Here is an 18814-nt window from a genome sequence, read left to right as displayed (position 1 = left end):
ATACCCCCGGGGTACCCAAACCGGGCACACACACCGGGGACACACCGCGGGACCCCCGAGGTACCCAAAGCGGGCACACACACCGGGGACACACCGCGGGACCCCCGGGGTACCCAAACCGGGCACACACACACCGGGGATACACCCAGGCATACCCCGGGGTACCCAAACCGGGCACACACCGCGGTATCCCGGGTTACCCTCGGGGTACCCAAACCGGGCACACACCGGGGACACACCGCGAGACTCCCGGGGTACCCAAACCGGGCACACACCCCAGGATGCCCCGAGGTACCCAAACCGGGCACACACCGCGGGATACCCCCGGGGTACCCAAACCGGGCACACACCGTGGTATCCTGGGATACCCCCGAGGTACTCAAACCAGGCACACACCGCGGGATACCCCCGGGGTACCCAAACTGGGCACACATCGCGGGCACACACCCCGGGATACCCCCGGGCACCCACCACGGGCACTGATCTCGGGTACACAGCCCGGGATCCCCCCGGGCACAGACCCCGGGACACCCAGGAGAGGACAAAAGGTCCCAGGGGAAGGCTGGCACCAGTCCCACGCCATAGCCGGAGCTGCCAGCACCTCATTGTTCCCGGTGTTCTACATCTCCAGTGCAACCTCTGCTACCAGGCGTTCTCCGTCCACCCACGGGGACCAAACCGTGCCCCTCGCGTCACCCTGAGGATGAGCAGGGCCATGGGACAAGGTGATCCCGCACCGCTGCCTGCTGGAAGGAGGGATAGGTGGCAGCGAGACCCGCTGCCCTGAACTGCTGTGTGACAGTGGCACTTTGGGCAGCTGTGCTGCGCTGTCTGGAAAGGATTTGCCAGCCTGTGGGGCTGGTGCCAACCAGCCTGTGCCCCTGGTTACACCACTGGGCACGTTTGGTGGCAAAGGCGCAGGGGTTGGGACACCACAGGTAGAATCTCTAAATTAATTAATTTCTAAAGTGTAGTGAAGACTGAACAGAGACAAACCTCTCCTAGTTGGAGCACTGCAATTCCTAAGCAGCCCCATAAAGGTGGCATGGGTATGGCCCTGTGGGGTGGGGAGGTGGCAGCTTCACCCCCGTTGTCACCCTCCCTTCATGCAGCAAGTGCAGCTTGGACTTTCTTCCAGTGTCAAAACCAGTCAGTAATGAACTGGTGAGCAGATGCCAAACATAATAAAAACAATTACTTTGTTTGAGCACTCCACAAGGTCTCAAACATAAAGCAACGTATTTGCTTACAGTGGCAGGGGTTTTTCCAAGCTACTTTGAACTTCTGCCTGTGTTCATCACGCTCTGTCCTGGTGCACATATCCTTTAGCCCTTTAATAAGCTGTGTAATGGCTGAATGCTGCCTCTGAATCATGAAGCTGCCTCAGTCAATTTTTCTTCAGCACCCTGACACTGCCTGGAGTGCAGGGATGTGTTTGTCCCATGAGCACTGATGTGACACAGTCACCTGGGCCTAAGAAGTAGCAAATCAATGTCCTCAGCCCATGTGTGTATGTGAAATTTCTTTTGCTTTTTATTTTCAGAATTCCTCAGGAAAATCGTTTTTGTCAATAGCAAATATCTAGTTGGCCTAAGCTGGAAAATACTCACATACCTACTCAGTGATTAATATGTCAGCATTGGGACAGTGTCAGGTTTTTCTGTTCCTGTGAAGCCATATCAGCTGCATGTGCCAAAGCTCGTTTCAAATCCACATCTGTTACATTTGGGCACTACCTCGGGCTGCCTGTGATCTTACAGTGTTTTCAACAGGGGCAAAACACACCTTTGCCCTCGGCAGGTCAGGACAATGCAGGACTGTAAACCCCCAGGCAACCCCATTTCATGTGAAAGCATGAAACCCCATTTCTACCCTAAACCTAAGACTTCAGCTGGTTGGTTTTTTGTTTGGTTTTTTTTTTTCCAGGCAATATCCTGCTTTGGCAAATTCTAGTATTACAACCCAAAGGAATCATTAGGACAGAGTAAAGAGGCAGAGTGTCACCAAGTCACCTAAAGTCAGCAATAATTCCTTAGAGCTACTTTTAATCCCCCAAATCAGATGTCCCTGGGAGTTAATGTGCCGTAGCCAACACATTAGAAAGGCAGAAAAATATATCATAAATGAGGTATAAATTAAAAAGATCATATTCTTCCAACTCAAACCGTACTATAGCTCTGTGGTGGGAATCTTGCACCAGCTCAGGATACCTTGACACCCAGCATGGGGGTGAGTGATGCAGAGCCAGCCCTGGACCTGGCAGAGGACCTTTGCTGGACCTCACCTGCAAAATCCTGACCCAGGCACACTCAGCTGAGGTAGCAGAGCTGTGTCCTGCTCCTGGTCTGCTCAAGGTGTGGTGTTCTTTAAAACAGTGCTTCCTCCATGGATTTATCTAGACATGCCCACATTAATAAAACAGCAGTAAACTGCAACCCATCATTTCCAGATGAAGTTATGTGAAAAGTTTAATGCTATTTCCATGAAGCTGAATTCTCAATAAGAGGCATTTTCACTCTCTTGCACTGGGTTTGTGCTGCTGTACCATCATGACCATCACAGAACATTTTTAGGGGGTTTAACTATTCTGATTCATTTTAAATCCAAGTGAGGAAAATGACAGCATTGTCTCTCAGATTCTCCTCCTCACTGTTTTTCACTCTTAGGATTTCCTCTCAAATGCCATTTATGTTTAGGGTTTGGGAAGGACAGGTCCTGTCTGACCAACCTGATCTCCTTTTATGATCAGGTGAGCCACCTGGTGGATGAGAGGAAGGTGTGGATGTGTCTGTCTGAACTTCAGCAAGGCCTTTGACACCATCTCCCACAGCATTCTCCTGAAAAGGCTGGCAGCCCATGGCTTGGACAGGGGCACTCTGTGCTGGGTTAGGAACTGGCTGATGGCTGGGCCCAGAGAGTGGTGGGGATGGAGCTGCATCCAGTTGGGATCTGGTCACTGATGGTGTCCCCAGGGATCAGTGTTGGGCCCAGTTCTGTTTAATATCTTTATTGATGATTTAGATGAGGGGATTGAGTCCATCATCAGCAAATTTGCAGATGACACTAAGCTGGGGGGAGTGTTGATCAGCTGGAAGGCAGGAGGGCTCTGCAGAGGGACCTGGACAGGCTGGAGAGTTGGGCTGATTCCAGTGGGATGAGGTTCAACCAGGCCAAGGGCCGGGTCCTGCCCTTTGGCCACAACAACCCCCTGCAGCCCCACGGGCTGGGGACAGAGGGGCTGGAGAGCAACCAGGCAGGAAGGGAGCTGGGAGTTTGGATTGACAAGAAGCTGAACATGAGCCAGAGTGTGCCCAGGTGGCCAAGAAGGCCAATGGCATCCTGGCCTGTGTCAGGAACAGTGTGGCCAACAGGTCCAAGGAAGTGATTCTTCCCCTGGACTCAGCACTGGGGAGGCCACCCCTGGAGTGCTGTGTCCAGTTCTGGGCCCTCAGCTCAGGAAGGACATTGAGGGGCTGGAGCAGGTCCAGAGGGGAGCAACAAGGCTGGGGAAGGGACTGGAGCACAAGTGCTGTGAGGAGAGGCTGAGGGAGCTGGGGGGGCTCAGCCTGGAGAAGAGGAGGCTCAGGGGAGACCTCCTCACTCTCTGCAACTCCCTGACAGGAGGGGGGAGCCGGGGGGGGTTGGTCTCTTTTCCCAGGCAACCATCAGCAAGACAAGAGGGCTCAGTCTCAAGTTGTGCCAGGGGAGGTTTAGGTTGGATATTAGGAAGAATTTCTTTACAGAGAGGGTGCTCAGCCATTGGAATGGGCTGCCCAGGGAAGGGGTGGATTCTCCGTCCCTGGAGGTTTTTAAAATGAAACTGGATGTGGCATCAGTGCCATGGGCTGGGAACCACAGTGGTAGTGGATCAAGGGCTGGACTTGATGATCTCGGAGGTCCTTTCCAACCCAGCTGATTCTATGATTCTATGTTGTTCTATTGTCTGCCCAAGTGGGTAGCATTGCTAATTCCCCCTCTCCCATTCACAACTGATTCACCAATAAGATATATTTAATAATAAATACTGGCTTATTTTCTTCCACTTCATACTTTCTAAGCCTTCACTGTGCTCAGGGTGTTCTCTGCAACTCCAAACTTGACCACAAATTAGCTACCCTTCAGTGCTCCTCCCTCTCCTAAACTGAAATCTGCAAGTAGCAGCTTGCTCTCAGGACACGAAGCTTCAGTTCACATCCTGAATATTTCTGGGATTACAAGTGAATTGTGAGACCTGACCAGTTTGGGGGGATTAATAGAGACAAGCTGATCGACTCGTCATAACACAAGGGACTTCACTGGGTAATTATTAGTTTTCTAGGTCATTCCTAAAACAAAAGCCTGTTCCTAGGTTTCACACTTTGTTACTTTGCTAAACTGCCCGAGATGCAAAGGCAAATATCCAGCAGCAATTATAAATATTGCAATAGCTATTTCAAAAGCTAAGGAGGACACTATTGGTCTTTTTTTTTCCTGTAGAGATTTTAGAGTTAACCACTGAGGAGGACAAAGTGCTCGGGATACACAGGAACCATCCTGAGTACTAAAATAAATTTGAGTAGCGTTTCTTCTTGTGGGAGTTAACCCACAGAAAAAATTTCCCCAGTGGACAAGTCACAGGAATGGCAAAGCCCTGCAAGGTTAGTTTTATTTAACCTGAGTCACAACCCCAAAGCAGGTAGAGACTCTAATCCAATGCCACAAAACATTGAGGTATCTGAATGTGGAAAGCCCACCTGAGCTGTGCTTAAAATTGGGGTCACTGCAGACATGAGAATCCTTAAAGATGCCTTTCTTTTCATGGCTTACTTTGAAATAGTTCAGATGTACAACAGTTAGGTGGTACAGCACGTCATAATTTCATTCTCCTTTTAGCCACTGCATTGTGTACAGCTCATATATAGCAAACATCAGAACAAGAAGGTCTTTAGATTGGCCCTAAAACAGCCATAAGAAACCCTGGTGAGCTGTTCCAAATTCCTTCTCTTGTTTTCTATTTAAGAAAAAACAAATTACTTTAGGAGTTAGAGCACTTTGGAATTGCTTAGATGTTTGGTAAAGGTGTGGTAATGACAATTCTTATACCAAACATACTTCAAAATAAGAACCTGAAAGTCTCAGGTACCCTGATAATATTTATTTGCAGGAGTTTGGTGAGTTCCTGGCAGAAAGCTACTGGAGGTAACATATCCATGCAAGAAATGAGCCGAGGAATTGAGACATTTGCCATGAAACCAAATTCTTAAGATGTCTAAGCATCAGGAGAAAGAGGCAGCTAAACTTCAGACATTTGATGGAATGTCTGGGCTGGATTTGGGAGCTTACAACAGCCACAAGGACTGCTCTTTGACCAGAACAGTTGGACATACTGATCTGGAGAGTGCTTGGCCCACTGCCAGGAGATATGAAGCAGGAATGGCTGGAGAATCCAAATAAGAGTGTGTCTGGCACACCATCTGCAAGGGAGGCGTAGCAGGGAATACATGTTCAGGATACCTCCTTACTCTGCCAGGAAGGAACAAGCCAGAGAGGAAGGGAAGATTTTTTTTTCCCCTCTCAAACATCTCCCTGTTTTTCGCTCCTCCCCACTGCACTCCAAGCCCTGCATGTCCCTCTGACTCACCTGCAGCTTCTGCAGACCATGCTGTGCCCTCCTGCTCTTCAGCACTGTTTTTTCCCTTGATCTTGTTCACCTGGAGAAGCCTCTCCTGTACATCTGCAGGAAGGGCCAGGTCAGCCCAAGGAGTTGGCATCTTCTCAGTGGAACTGCAGTAAAGGATCATGCTTATGCTTCTTGCTGCTGAAAATCACAGAATCATAGAATAGAGTAATACAGTAGGTTAGGTTGGAAGGGACCTTAAAGTCCATCTAATCCAGCCCCCCTGCCATGGACAGGGACATCTTCAGCTACTAAGTCTTTCAAACAACCCTAAACTGCACCCACACCACCTCTGGTACCAGTCATCCAGGACTTTCCTCCTCACCATCAATGTTCCCTTTTAAATCATCTTTGCAAATTTGACTGATGAGCAATAAATGAGCTGCTGTTACTCTCTTTTGATGGAGTGAACACACATTTACTTGGATTTAAACCAAGCCTGTTTCATTTTAGGTAAATCATTTAGGCATATGTTTAAACTGAAGCAAGCCATGAGTCTGCACATCAGGGTGTACCAGTATAACCAAGTGGATCATTGCAATGCTATTTCTTTTTCTTCTTCTTTTTTTTTTTTCCCCATTTTCATTTTCTTTTTAAAGCATGAAAGAGTCACAGGTGCCAAAGGTCACCTGCAGGGGACTAATACAGCTTATGTAGGCACATAGAAATGCAGTAGGGACTGATTTTGCTTTTCTCTGGAGAAGTAAGAATTACTCCTACTTACTTCCACCAGTGTGAGAAAAGTGGGTCTTCCCACTGCTAGAACATCTCTGTGGCAATGCCAGTTTTCCCAGTATAAAGCAAGTTTCTGGGAAGTGCATCAGATCTGCTTTGGATTCAAGACAAGGCTCATGTGAAAAGTCCCTTTCAAAAGTTTCTCTTTCCTTCCAAGCAAACACACTTCTGTGGCACCTCCAGTCTGGGCCAGAATTTGATCTGTTTTGAAGGTCTTAATGCCACTCCGTAGGTGATGGATGAATTTAAAACAGGACATTTTTTTCCCCATCAGGGAAGCCAAGCTGTAAATGGCATCTCCTGCTGATGCAGTCCTGTCCCATGTCACTGCTCAGCAGCACATCAAGGCTGTTAGACTTTCTCTACTCCTTTTGCCCTTTCTAAACATTCCTCAGTGCCAACTTCCTACCTTAAATTAAGGAAAAATGTGGAAAAAAAAAAAGGCAAGAACCCAAAACCTAACTGTGGCATTAATTTAGTTAATTTGAAAGCTAATCAGCTAAATACTTCACAGTAGTTCTCAGCTCACTGGTAATTTCCTCTGTTACAAAAATACAAGGACCCTACATGACAAGTCCATCAGGTTTAAATAAAGGAAAAGCAGAGGCCTGGAGAAGCTATGCAGGCTGGCAGCAAAGAAAAGTTACTGCAGCTTGGGAAGAGGTATTGGGGAACATTATTTCCACCTACACCGTTTGGGAATTCACAGATTTCACCAATATTTGCTAAAATCCCTGTATTATTTACTAATGATGTGAATTCCTATTAAATATCTGTTATTTATTCCTATTAAAATTTTTAAAGAAGCAAAATGTATCACAGTGACCGGTGTCAGCAGCTGGTCACTGAGGCAGGGCTCAACTTTAGCACTTGGAAATATTACTGTGGGGGTTTAAGATTGTAACAGCAGGTTTCTATTTTATGCACCTGGTTAGAAATAAATAGACTTCATCCTTATTCTGTGATGCCTGTCCCTCTGTTCTGATCCTCAGATAACACTGCCAGAACTTATTAAAAACACCTGCTATAAGAACCCAACCAAACCAAAGCAAAACTAACAAAAAAACCCACCAACCAACCCCCCCCCCCAAAAAAAAAGGCAACACCAAGAGACTAGAAAAACATCTGATGTGTAAAAAGAGAGAACTCTAACACGTTCTAACAATGGGCAGCATTTTCACTGTTATAAAATCCACAATTAAAAGGTAATAAAACATAATAAAATGCCTCACTGCTCACTGCTCATTTCAATTTAACTGCCCCTTGTTAAATGCAGCCATTTAAGGAACTAGACCTTAATGGGGCACATTCAGCAGCTACTGCAGTTTTACATGTCTTCATATGATAATGGGGTGTCTATGACACATAAAAAAAGAAAACTTAGCAAAAATATAAACAAAAAATAGAATTAGACTTCTACTTTCTTCTTCTATCAGGAAAAACTCTAGACTGGCCAAAGCATGAGTTATATCTTTCATACCAGATCTAGTAAAAGATTTGGAGGGGAAGAAGCCAGAGAGAGCCTGATCCAAAGAACCACAACCCCCATCACCCTGTCAGGGAGAAAGCCACACTATTATACAGGTAACTTCAACATGTAGTACTAATATAAGTGTTAATGGTCCTGTGCTTGACTGGAATACTTGCAATTCTTGTCAGGGGTAATGAATGCAAATTATATGGTAATTACAGCACATTATTGCAATCAGAAGGTCTGCTGACACAGTGCCACCATAAATGAAAGCCCAGATCATATATCATGCCAGGAACATAAGGAGCATGTTTCCATCCAAGCACAGCTTCCATATATCCCATATATATCCCACATCTGTCACTCTTGAAAAAGATGCTCCACATATGCACCATGTCACCAAAACTGGCTGTATTTTTAATGCCATTGTGCCTGTGGCTGTTGGTTTTTAAGAGGATAGCATTTATCAGTATTTCACCCATTTGTTTTGTTCTGACAACCTCTGTTTCTTTCCCATCTTCCCAAGCTCTTCTCTCTTCCTGTCTTGCCCTGCTCACTAGTGAGCAGTAATGTCACATTGTTCCTGAAGGCATTTTTATGGAGAGGAGACTAAACCTAACATTTTACTTGACCAGCTGATTATGTGCTGCTGTGTAACATCCTTAAAATGACAGTGTATTCTGAGAATAGAATCATAGAATCATTTAGGTTGGAAAAGACCCTTAATATTATCGAGTCCAACCATTCCCCTGGAACTGCCAAGCCCACCAACTTCCACATCTACACATCTTAAATCCCTGCAGGGACGGTGACTCCACCTCTGCCCTGGGCAGCCTGTGCCAGTGCTTGACAATATATTTCAGAGCAAAGAAATAAACATTAAGAAAAACTAAATAAACCAACTGGAATCATCAAGTTGAATGCGTATCTAGGAATATTTCAGGCTAATTTCCGCAAACAGTTCTGTATTTGAAGAACTTGAATAATCTTTTTGACATGGATAAACTCCTGTCTGCATGATATCCAGGAGCCAACATGGCTGGGGAAGTGCTTTATTTTGCTCCTTAATTATTGCAGTTTCAGGAAGAGGGGAGTTACTGTCTTCTGGTTCCACATAACGAGATAAAAGCACATTAACTTGCAAGGTGTCACGACATTTCACTAAAAACTAAACCAGCCTAAAGGAAATTATGTAACCCAGTGTAGCTTCCTCTGTTGCATCACACCCCCAAATGAGCTGTCACTGGAGGACTGGGGTTTTGTCACTGGGACACCAGCTCTTGTGCTCTTCACGACATGTCCTGCACATCCCACGTCCACACCTGTGCAGGGAAGGGGTTATTCTTCTTCAGAAGCACAAAAGAGCCCCTCTTATCAGAGAGGAAATTTATTTCTGAGGGTGGCTGGTAAGTACATTTTGTCCTTTGTGGAAAAGGTGAGTCATATCCTTGTCAGAAATACAAACTGCAGGTAAAGAAGCCCTGAACTGTATGCTTGGCATTTGTGTGAAAGTCTCCAGATAACAAAACTACATAATGATTATTTGAATGTTTGATATAGATAATTACTGTTTATATAGCTTGATATCTATATGGATAGCCATGTAACAGCTATGAAGTATAACCTCTTTCACACAGAAGCATATATTAATTTCTGGGAATGGTTCTGGATTCTGGGTGCTTTGTGTTTTGACAGAAGGAGGGGCTCTGGGGCACAGGCTGCCCTTACAGCCTCTCCTGTGGGCATCTGTGAGCAGCCTCCATTAACAGAGGGCTGGTTGGGAGGAGCCCAGCATCCCAGTGGAAGGTCCAGTCTCCCATACCTTGGCTCAGGTACTCCCAGCCTCTCTGGGGAACACCTCCCACTTTGCTGCTTCCCCACAATTGGGCAGAATCGCCCAGCTGTGATGACATCCCTGTTAAAGGCACCCTCAGGCAGCACTTTTAATTCCTTCCACCTTCACTGTGTAGAAACCTGCTGCCCCCACCACCCCAAACTGGCCCCTCAGATTGCCAAATCAGCCAATCTGCCTCCGTGCACAGAGCTGAGCTGTGGCCACCAGCCAAGTGGCACCTTAGGCTGGGGACTCCCAGCTTGTTGGGCTTCAACAGCTCTTGCCAGCCAGCCTGTTCACCTAACAGGAAAGAGCATTATCCTGAGCCTGGCACACTTAATTCCTTTATCTTGTTCTGCACAGCTTCTTTCCAGCTGAGCAAAGCCAGGATATCCCCTAACTGCATTACTCACGGGCCTGTGGCTGTTATCCTGATGCTGCAGCACAAGCTGAACACAAAGAAAATACTGTGTGGCAGTGTAGGAAGGAGAGAGGAGAGTGGATTGCCCACCCAAAGCTTGGAAGATGAAGCAAAGACAGGAGGATTTTTACTTTTAGAGGACTCATACACGAAAAGACAACACAGAAAGAACTGTGTCCTGTCGATACCACCTAAAGAGTCTCTACTGTGCCTTTTGCAACCAGACTTGTCTATCTCAAATTGGCCTTTTTAGCCACCAGTGTGCTTGTAACAAACGTGGGTAGAGCCCTCCCCAAATCCTCGTGGGCGAAGCCTGGCCATGAACATGATGATGATGACATGCTTAACAAACTAATATATACAGGAGCTGTAATTAATTAACTTGAGTTGTTCTGCTGGCTCATAAGGTACTGATGAGAAGGTTGCAGTCTCTGGGATGGTGTATTTATTAGAAAAGAGCTGAGACTGGTTTTCATGCTGAAGATATTCCTGATTCAATGTCGCTCTGAAGGAAATATTGAAGGAGACAAAATGATTGAAAAAAAATATAACCCCCATGTCTTTTATATGCAAGGTTAGGACAAAATACCAAAAAATGGGAATGTGAGCTGTATTTATTACATGGGCTGAACACTTGCCATGTGCCAAAATTTTCCATGCAAATAGAACACTTGTGGGGTGAAATGGAGTTTTTTACTGCTTCTGTAAGCACACAGATCCATTGTCAGCTCCAAGCTCCCTAGAGCTGTCTATGGACAGTTCTGCACAGTCCTGTTACAGATTTGTCTATGCCTGTGATTCAGTGTGGACAGAACTGAAACTTCCATGTGTCCCCAGATACTGGTAAAATAAAGAGCAGGAGAAAGGGATGATTTTCTGCAGCTTTTCCACCTAGTTCTGCAGCAGGCTCTGGTTACAGGGCAATTTTCCAGTAAGAACAACTGAGGTCAGAGTGAGAACTAAGAAAATCAATTAGAAAACAGATCTGTGAGATACCCTTCAAGACATCTCAATGAGACTTCATAACATGGCCTCCTCATTCCCCTACTTCAAGAGTCTGTATTGAACTATTTACAGTCTATATAAACAAAGAATGAGTGAAACCAGAGTGTTTTGAGAACCAGATGAGGAGGTTGCCCTTTTCTCCTTCTCCACACCTGGCAGAGATGATGTTTCCAGTAAGATTGACCTGTAGAGCTGTACTTGGGGGATTGAATTTCTCTTCTATTCAATTTTTTTCCTGCCATTCTCTTGTGCTGCTTGCCTGTCCAGTAACACTTTAAAAGGCCCAACCCCACCTTGACATCCAAGACTCACTGCTGACCACAACCTCTTTCACTAGAGCTTTGTCATCAAAGCCCTCGGTTCAACTCCTGCCATAATTCTTTCTCGTACATGTTTACATCCCTCATATTCCCACTTCAAACCCTTCACTGCCTGACATCCTCTCTGTCACCACACCAGGCTATGTATAATATCTCAGGGAACACCTATTCTCTGCAGGTTTTCTGTCTCCTTGTCACTGGATCAGCAGGAGTAGCTGGGCCAACAAGGCAACTCGAGCCCGACGCGCTTTCCTGCAGAATCACCACGAGAGTTTGGAATACCCTGTCAGCACTTTGCTTGGGCAGCACAGGGGGAATTGCTAGTTGTGTTCTCTGCAGTCAGACCTTTTGGCCTTGAGCATGTGGTCTAAGCCTTGTTTTCAAAGCTTCTGCAGTCCTGGGAGCTGGATTGTCCCTCCACGCGATGAGGCAGCCGGTTCTCACCCTGCCTTCTGTCCCTTCCTCCTTGTGCTGATGGTACACCAGGAAAAAAGAGAAAGAGAGAGAAGACTGTGGATTGGGGGGCCCAAGAACTTGGGCAGTAATTGGGAAATCTACAAAATGGAGTGGCTGGTGGTGGGATCTCACCTATTTCCCTTCGTAACTGGGTACCTTAAACTTCTCCAGTTAAGCAGGACTGCTGGTGGATGACTGAGGGTGGTTTGGCAAGTTCTTTCACCGATTGCCTCGTTACTCCAGGGTGGATCCCACTGGGACTCATAGACCCTAACTGGCATAGCAGGTCACTAACCATCACATGGGAGCTTCACTGAGCTCCCCATCCCCAACTTCTAGCCCTGGGGGCTGGGTATCCTGAGGACAACTAGCCTTGATATTAAAGAGTGAGGCAAAGAAGAAAGACTGAGGCAAAGAAGACTGTTGTTGATATCCTTGTTGCCAAACATCAGAGAGGACAAACCCTGGAGTGGGATGCTCAGGCACAGAAGGTGCAGCTGTCATCACAGAGGGAAAGCAGGTGAAGAGACAGGGCTCAGCAGAGTGGGAGGACCTGACCAGTGAGCAACAGCTGCATTGAAGCAAAGAAGCCTCCACGCCTACTTTGTTGAAATCCAGTAGGTCTTGCATTACTATAAATGGGTTTAATTGTATGTTCAGGTGACAAATCATTCCTCCAAGTGTTTAGTCATTAAAAAAAAAATCCCCAGGAAAGAAAAGTCTGTGGGTGCCAGGTATTTTATGACAGCAAAGTCACTGAGGTGAATCCTCACCAAGGGTGATGAGGACAAGCTTTTTTCCCAACACACCAGGAGCCTTCCAAGTGTTTTGTTGAAATTTTTGACTTATGGCTTAATGCTCTTCTCTCAGATGGTTACATCTGTCCTGCCAATAACCAAGGGAATATTGACTGTACCAGGTAGGCTGCCTTAGATGGATGATGGTGTCAGTTGTGTGTAGGCATTGCTCTTGACCCAATCATTTTATCCCAAATATGGCACTTACATTTTATTGTTTCAAGCACAGTTTAGTGATCTTCTGTATTAAAGACTCTCATGTGGCAGCTTTCCACAAGCAGAGATTTTTATTTTTATTTTAGAATGAAAGCAAACAGAAGATTATAAGGAATTTATCCAGTTTTGGACAAAAGCTTCATTTGAGAGTGATATTTTAAAGGCAAAAATGTCATACTATAAGTCTTTCTTCACCCTATAGCATCATTGATTCAATACACACTTGCCTGGCTTCTTAAGAACGTTATTAACTGTAATTTCTTCAGAGTAATGGGATTTAATCATGCATATTCCCACATACTCCCTAGCCTTGGGGCATTTCCAGCTGAAGGTGAGCATGATCAGACCTGAGACAAGAGCACAGGAAAGAGAGGGTGTGGAGGTTATTACTCAGGAGACAATGGGATGAGAAATTACTCAAAGACCCAAAGCTTTCCTGGGAGGATTATCAAAAAGGAAAAGTCATTTCAGTATAAGAACATGGAGCAGGCAGGAGAGCAGTGGCAGGAGGAGACACCGTGTGACTCCCAGAGGTGGCTGTAACAACCAAAACAATGTTTATACACTGCTTGATCTTTTGAAAGACAGGGGAAAAAGAGGGCAGGAATAAAGAAAGAGACAGTTTTACCCCACCTTTGTCTGTTGCTTTCTTTTACTCTTTTCCTTCTCTTGTGGGTAACTTAAAACCAATGAACTGTGTTTTACTAAAGCTGGCATATGGATTGTTTTAGTGGGTGTTTCCTGTGGAATGGATCTTTGTGCTGAATGTTTCAGTGAAATGCTTTTTTTCTTGGTTGTATTTTACTCCTGTAAAAACCTTCTGCCAAAATATCTTATTTTTCTCACTAAATTAAAAAGAATCTCTCTTAGAGAAGAGCGTGCGACTTTTTCTCCAGACATTAATTAGAGGTTAATAACGAACCAAAAGGTTTCTAAAACGTCTTAAATAAAAAATGCAGCTGCTCTGGGCAGTTCAGAGCTTAACCCGGAGTGCAATATCTGTCCAGCTGGGAAGGGTAGGGATGAAGTGGCTGGGAGGACACCTGATGTCCAACCCACCACACCATTTTATCAAGAATTCCTCAGCTCACCTGGGAGAAAAGCTCTACAGTTTCTCCCTGGATGTCCAAACTGCAAGAGTTTGATTTGCTAGTGTGGCTTGCTGTGGGGGTGATGCCTTGGAACGTGGGTATTTTGCCCTCAGGTAGGGTTCAGGTACAGCTGATAGACCTGAATAGGTCTGAACTTTAGCCAAATCATTTTCAAACCTGTTCTGCTGAAGCTCATACAAATAAGATGAACAAGTGGATCAGGGAAAATTCATGGCTAGGTGAAAATGAACTTAAAATCCTCCAGGCTATTCAGGATATGTAACCTATGTTAGCAAAAAACCCATTCTATTTCAAAGTATTAAAACTCATTCTGGAGTAAAAAAGGAAGTGCATGATTACCTTGGAAATACCCGAAGGGGGTTTTAGGAGAAGTTTCTCCCTTCTCTTTAGCACAACCACAGTAAATTCACAAGAAACCATCTGTCAGCACCAACACACTTAATGTAGACATGTTGAGTGTTCTTTCCCTATCTATCACAGCTGTGAGGATTAGAATTTAACATACTATTGCTCAGTAATGTCTGTATTCCTCTTTGGTTCAAGCCTCTAAGCACAGATTGTCAAAAGAAATTAAAAAACCCAGAACAAGCAAATAAAAAAAAATCAAAAATAAAACCCCACCTCACCAAAAGACAAATAGCATTAAAGAAAACAAATCCTAATCAAAAATAAAACCCCACCTCATCAAAAGACAAATAGCATTAAAGAAAATAAATCCTAGTCCCTAAAGGGAGCTGCTGTCTCCATTCTCAGCTTTTTATCAGAGGGAATCTGGCAGTTTACTTAAGGTGACCTCTGTCATCTGCAACAAAATTTCCAAGCAAAAGTGTTGAATCAGCTGATGAATTAGCACAAATGCTCAGATCACTCTGGTTGGAGGGGGAGGGAAAAAAGGAGGAGGAAAAAGAGAGAGAGAGATCTCTTCAGTTTTCAGCTTTGCTATTCAAGTCCATCTGTGTAGCAATTACAGTTGCTAGAGCTGCTATTTCCCTTGAACAGAATAAAACCCCAAACCAAACCAAAAAACCAACAAAGAAAAAACCCCAAAACCACCAAAAAAAAGGGCTGAGGTAAATAGTACTGGCAAAGGATTAATAGGGTCCATGTGGATTCCTGACCCTTCTCTTTGTTATGTATCAAGATTGTCTTGAAAGTTGCTGTGGCCTTGAACACAGAGTTTAAGAGCTTCTTATTCTACCTTCAAAATATGCCCAGAAAGCCCAAAAGGGCAATTAGGGATCAAGCTGGCCAGAATAACTCGTTGCATGTTTTTAGGATGTTTACCCCAAATTCTATACTGGAGGGAGAAATAGGAACAGTGTATATTTAGACTCTATCTTCGAGAGAAAAATTGTCTCTTGGCCAATTTTGAGTTGATTGTTTAATTTTACAGCATGACTGGAACAGTTCCTGCATCCTTTCCCAGCCACTCAGCTCCAGGATCGTGCTGCAGGCAGCCCATGTGAGCAAGGAGCATCAGCCCTGCAGCTCCCAGAGAGATTTCAAGAGGACAAGAAATAATGAAATAGAGAAGGCCATAAAGAGAGGTGTAACTCAGCCAGGATGGATGAGCTTCCAAAACTCAGGCCAGAATTAATTAAGTTCAGGCTATTTGTAGGAAACAAGTGACAGAGAGACAGCTCTCCCTTCTTATCTAAATCTGTTTGCTCCAAGCAGTTTGTAGCTTGGAAATACACAATTTGGTTGGAGGGAAATGCACTCCCCACTCTGCTGAACAACCGTGGAAAGCAAGGGAAGGAAGGTGATAACTTGTTTTTGCAGACCAGGAATAAGGTAGGCATTGCTGAAGAAGGAACTGCCTGAGACAGAAAAACTTAACAAACAGGTCTGGAGGAGCTGGCATTAGTTTAACACCTCGCTGCCAGAGGTGCAGGGGTTGTTTCCTCCATGTGAGGAGCAGTGGGAGGGTCACCTACATCCTACCAGATTATTTGACCTTGGCATGCAAAAGGAGGGAGGATTAAAATCCCCCCCTTTGCTTTAGCTCCTTCTCTCTTACAATGGGGCTCAAAATAGCCCTCCACGGGGCTGAATAAAGATGATGTGAAGCTTGTGCTGTGTGCCATAGCCAGAAAGATTTGGTAATTCCCAGCAGTCATCATGGATGCAGGAGGTAAGACTTGAGTCACCTACTGCTAGTGACAAGAAAATAATTTTGTGAATTCCTTAGTCACAGTTGCTCTTTGCTGCTCTGATTGTTGGAGCTGAAGGAAATCCTGGGAAAGTGTATTTTGCAAGAAGTGTTCCCAGAGGTGACAGCCCTCCCCTGCATTGTAACTTCCACGGGAGCACTGCTACAGGGATCTGGAATGCACACACAGTCCTGGGATCAGCAGGTTTTTAATGGCTAAGGGATTTTTCTGCAGCTGCACAAAGTGTCATCTGACATATCTATACTCCACAGGGATCTTTTTTCCCAGTAATTGGGGTGTAATTGATAGGCTGCTGTGCCTCTTGGAAAGCGTGTGCCTTGAGTGGGCAGTGTTGGAGTCTCCAGTGCATTTAAGGGGGAATAGAAAGCTTGTAGCTATGGCAGAGATGTTGCCATTAGGGGGTTAATTAGGCATTAACAACTGAGGCCAGTACACATTTTCTGGGGATTAATGACCATCTGGGAGAAAGCCACGGCCTGGGAAACCCTGATTATTAGTATTTAGGCCTTGTCCTCTCTCAAGGTCATTAGTAGGGCTGCAGGGTATGGCTGGATCAGAGTCCAAATACCTGCTCAAAGGCCCACTCCAACCCCTGAGGAGTCTGTGCCTGGTTTGCAGCCAGCTGCTGATAAACTGATACTGCTGAGAAGGTTTCATGAGCATTCAAGGATCATTGTTTGAATGAGGGATAAAAATTTCACAGATCAGGTAGGTTTTAATCTTTTCAGTTTGTAATATCCATCAGTTACTTTATTTTGCAATAAAGGCTTTCCCCTGGAGCTCATTATCAGCTGTTTTGGTGTCAGTCCCCAAAGGTACCAGCACCTTGGTGTCTCAGATTTCTGCCTGTCATGCCCACCAGCAAGAGATGTTTCACGAAAGAAGTGGGAATTACAGGATAACCCACCCAAACAGGGAGATTCTATTAATTTGGTATGAAATTCGAGGAGTTAAGTGTTCAGTGTTTTTACACACACACTTTGTGTGTATACACATAGGTATGTGCATACAGAGAGAGGAAGAGAGGAATGATGTGATGACAACGAGGTCTGGTCGTTCTGGACCTCACCAAATGGTTGGATTATTTCACCACCTCTCTCTGGCTGCTTCAGGCAGTTGGTGCAGCATGGCTCTGGGCTTTCAAACAGGCCTGACTATTGCAAACATCCCCCTATCTCCTTGCCTTCTCTTAAAATATGAAACAAGGAAAGCACAGTTCCACCACTTCCTCTCTGGGAGGCAGTACTATTTCTTGGTCCCTCTCCTTCATGCATGTTGAAACTCAGCTATAAATCATTTTGCCTCTCCCTCTCAGGAGGTTTTGCAGGCATTTGGCAGGAGGAAACAAGAGGTTTCATGGGGCTAAGCCGAGGCCCAGGTCTTTTCCCATGTGCCTGTTGGCCCAGAAATGTGCGTGTCAGATTGTCCTCCCAACCTACACTAAGAACTACTGGCCAGATGGAAGCATCTGCCATGAGATGCCCAGTTATCACAGCTCTGTGTCACTCCCATTTTTAACCAATCTCAGAGTTTTCTGTCATTCTGTGTCTCCATCCTCAGCTGATGCTCAGATCTCTGCTCTGGCATACAGGTGCACAGCACAAAGCTGACACTTTCCCCCTGGTCCTGAGCCCCTCTGCTTCATTAGGGCATCCCAGTAAAGTTCTGGGGGTGCTTATGGGGATAGATGAGTTCCCTCAGCTGCCCTTCCTGCTGGAGATTAGGCCTCTTGTTCCCCTCTCCATAACAGAATTAGCTGAAATGATCATGGTCTGTTCCAGCTGCCCCCGTTCATCATCTGCTGCATTAACCAGGACACTGAATTACTTCATACCAGCAGGAGTGGCCAGAGATTACCTGGAATTGCTTTTTACTTGACTACTTTATGTCCCTCAGTAGCTTCTAGTTTAGGCAATTTCTCAAGTTTTCTTTGAAAATCAGAATATGGTTTGTTTTGATGGGGCTGTTATGGCAGTTTTAGGGGTTGGGGTTTGCTTTTGTTGTTGTTGGGTTTGTTTTTTTTTTTTTTTTTTTTTTTTTTTGAGGGGTGTGTGTGTTGTTTTTCGTTTGGTTGTTTGGTTTGATTTTTTTTTTTAATTTCTTTGCCTTTTAGTTTGTAAATCAGAATTTTATTTTGGAGTATTTCCCCTTGCCCCCCCTACAAGCAGGGCCACTATTGAGCACTGCCATCCACACTGCACAGAAGAGTCCTGAGCCAGTAGAAGAAGTCTTGAACTGGGAGTAAGAAACTTGTCCTTTGCCAAGAGGGCTGTCAGCAGTAAAACCCCGTTATTCCTGTCTGCTGGCACCTGCCAAAAATTGCATGTGCAGATCAAACAAACCCACCTTCCATATCAGTAGAAGAAAGTGTGACTGAGTAAATAAATAATAAGGCTTCTCAAAATTTTAAACTTACTTTTGCTCAAGTTAGAAATATCTGGGCAGACATGTTCAGAGCTCATTTCTGCCTGATCAGCAGTAGTGGCTTGAGAGATCATAATGAATCACTTCAAAAGCAAATTCCCTGAAACCTCTATTTTTTTCCCAGCAGAAATGATCAATTGAGTTTTAAATAGCTCCAGACTTCAGCAAAGTGTGTGTTTGTCCATATTTTGGC

General features: G+C 45.1%; 1 protein-coding gene across 2 annotated transcripts in view; it reads right to left on the bottom strand.

Annotated features, from left to right (window-relative positions):
- LOC127473546 (T-cell surface glycoprotein CD1b-3-like) overlaps positions 1-18814 on the bottom strand; it is a 180453-nt gene that overhangs the window by 150334 nt on the left and 11305 nt on the right. The gene's annotated exons all lie outside the window — the stretch shown is intronic.

This window comes from Manacus candei, unplaced genomic scaffold (genome assembly GCF_025592945.1).
Source record: "Manacus candei isolate 608988 ecotype Guabito, Panama unplaced genomic scaffold, ASM2559294v1 h1tg000036l, whole genome shotgun sequence".
In the NCBI taxonomy this organism is placed as follows: domain Eukaryota; kingdom Metazoa; phylum Chordata; class Aves; order Passeriformes; family Pipridae; genus Manacus; species Manacus candei.
This window is presented reverse-complemented; position numbering and strand designations above follow the sequence as displayed.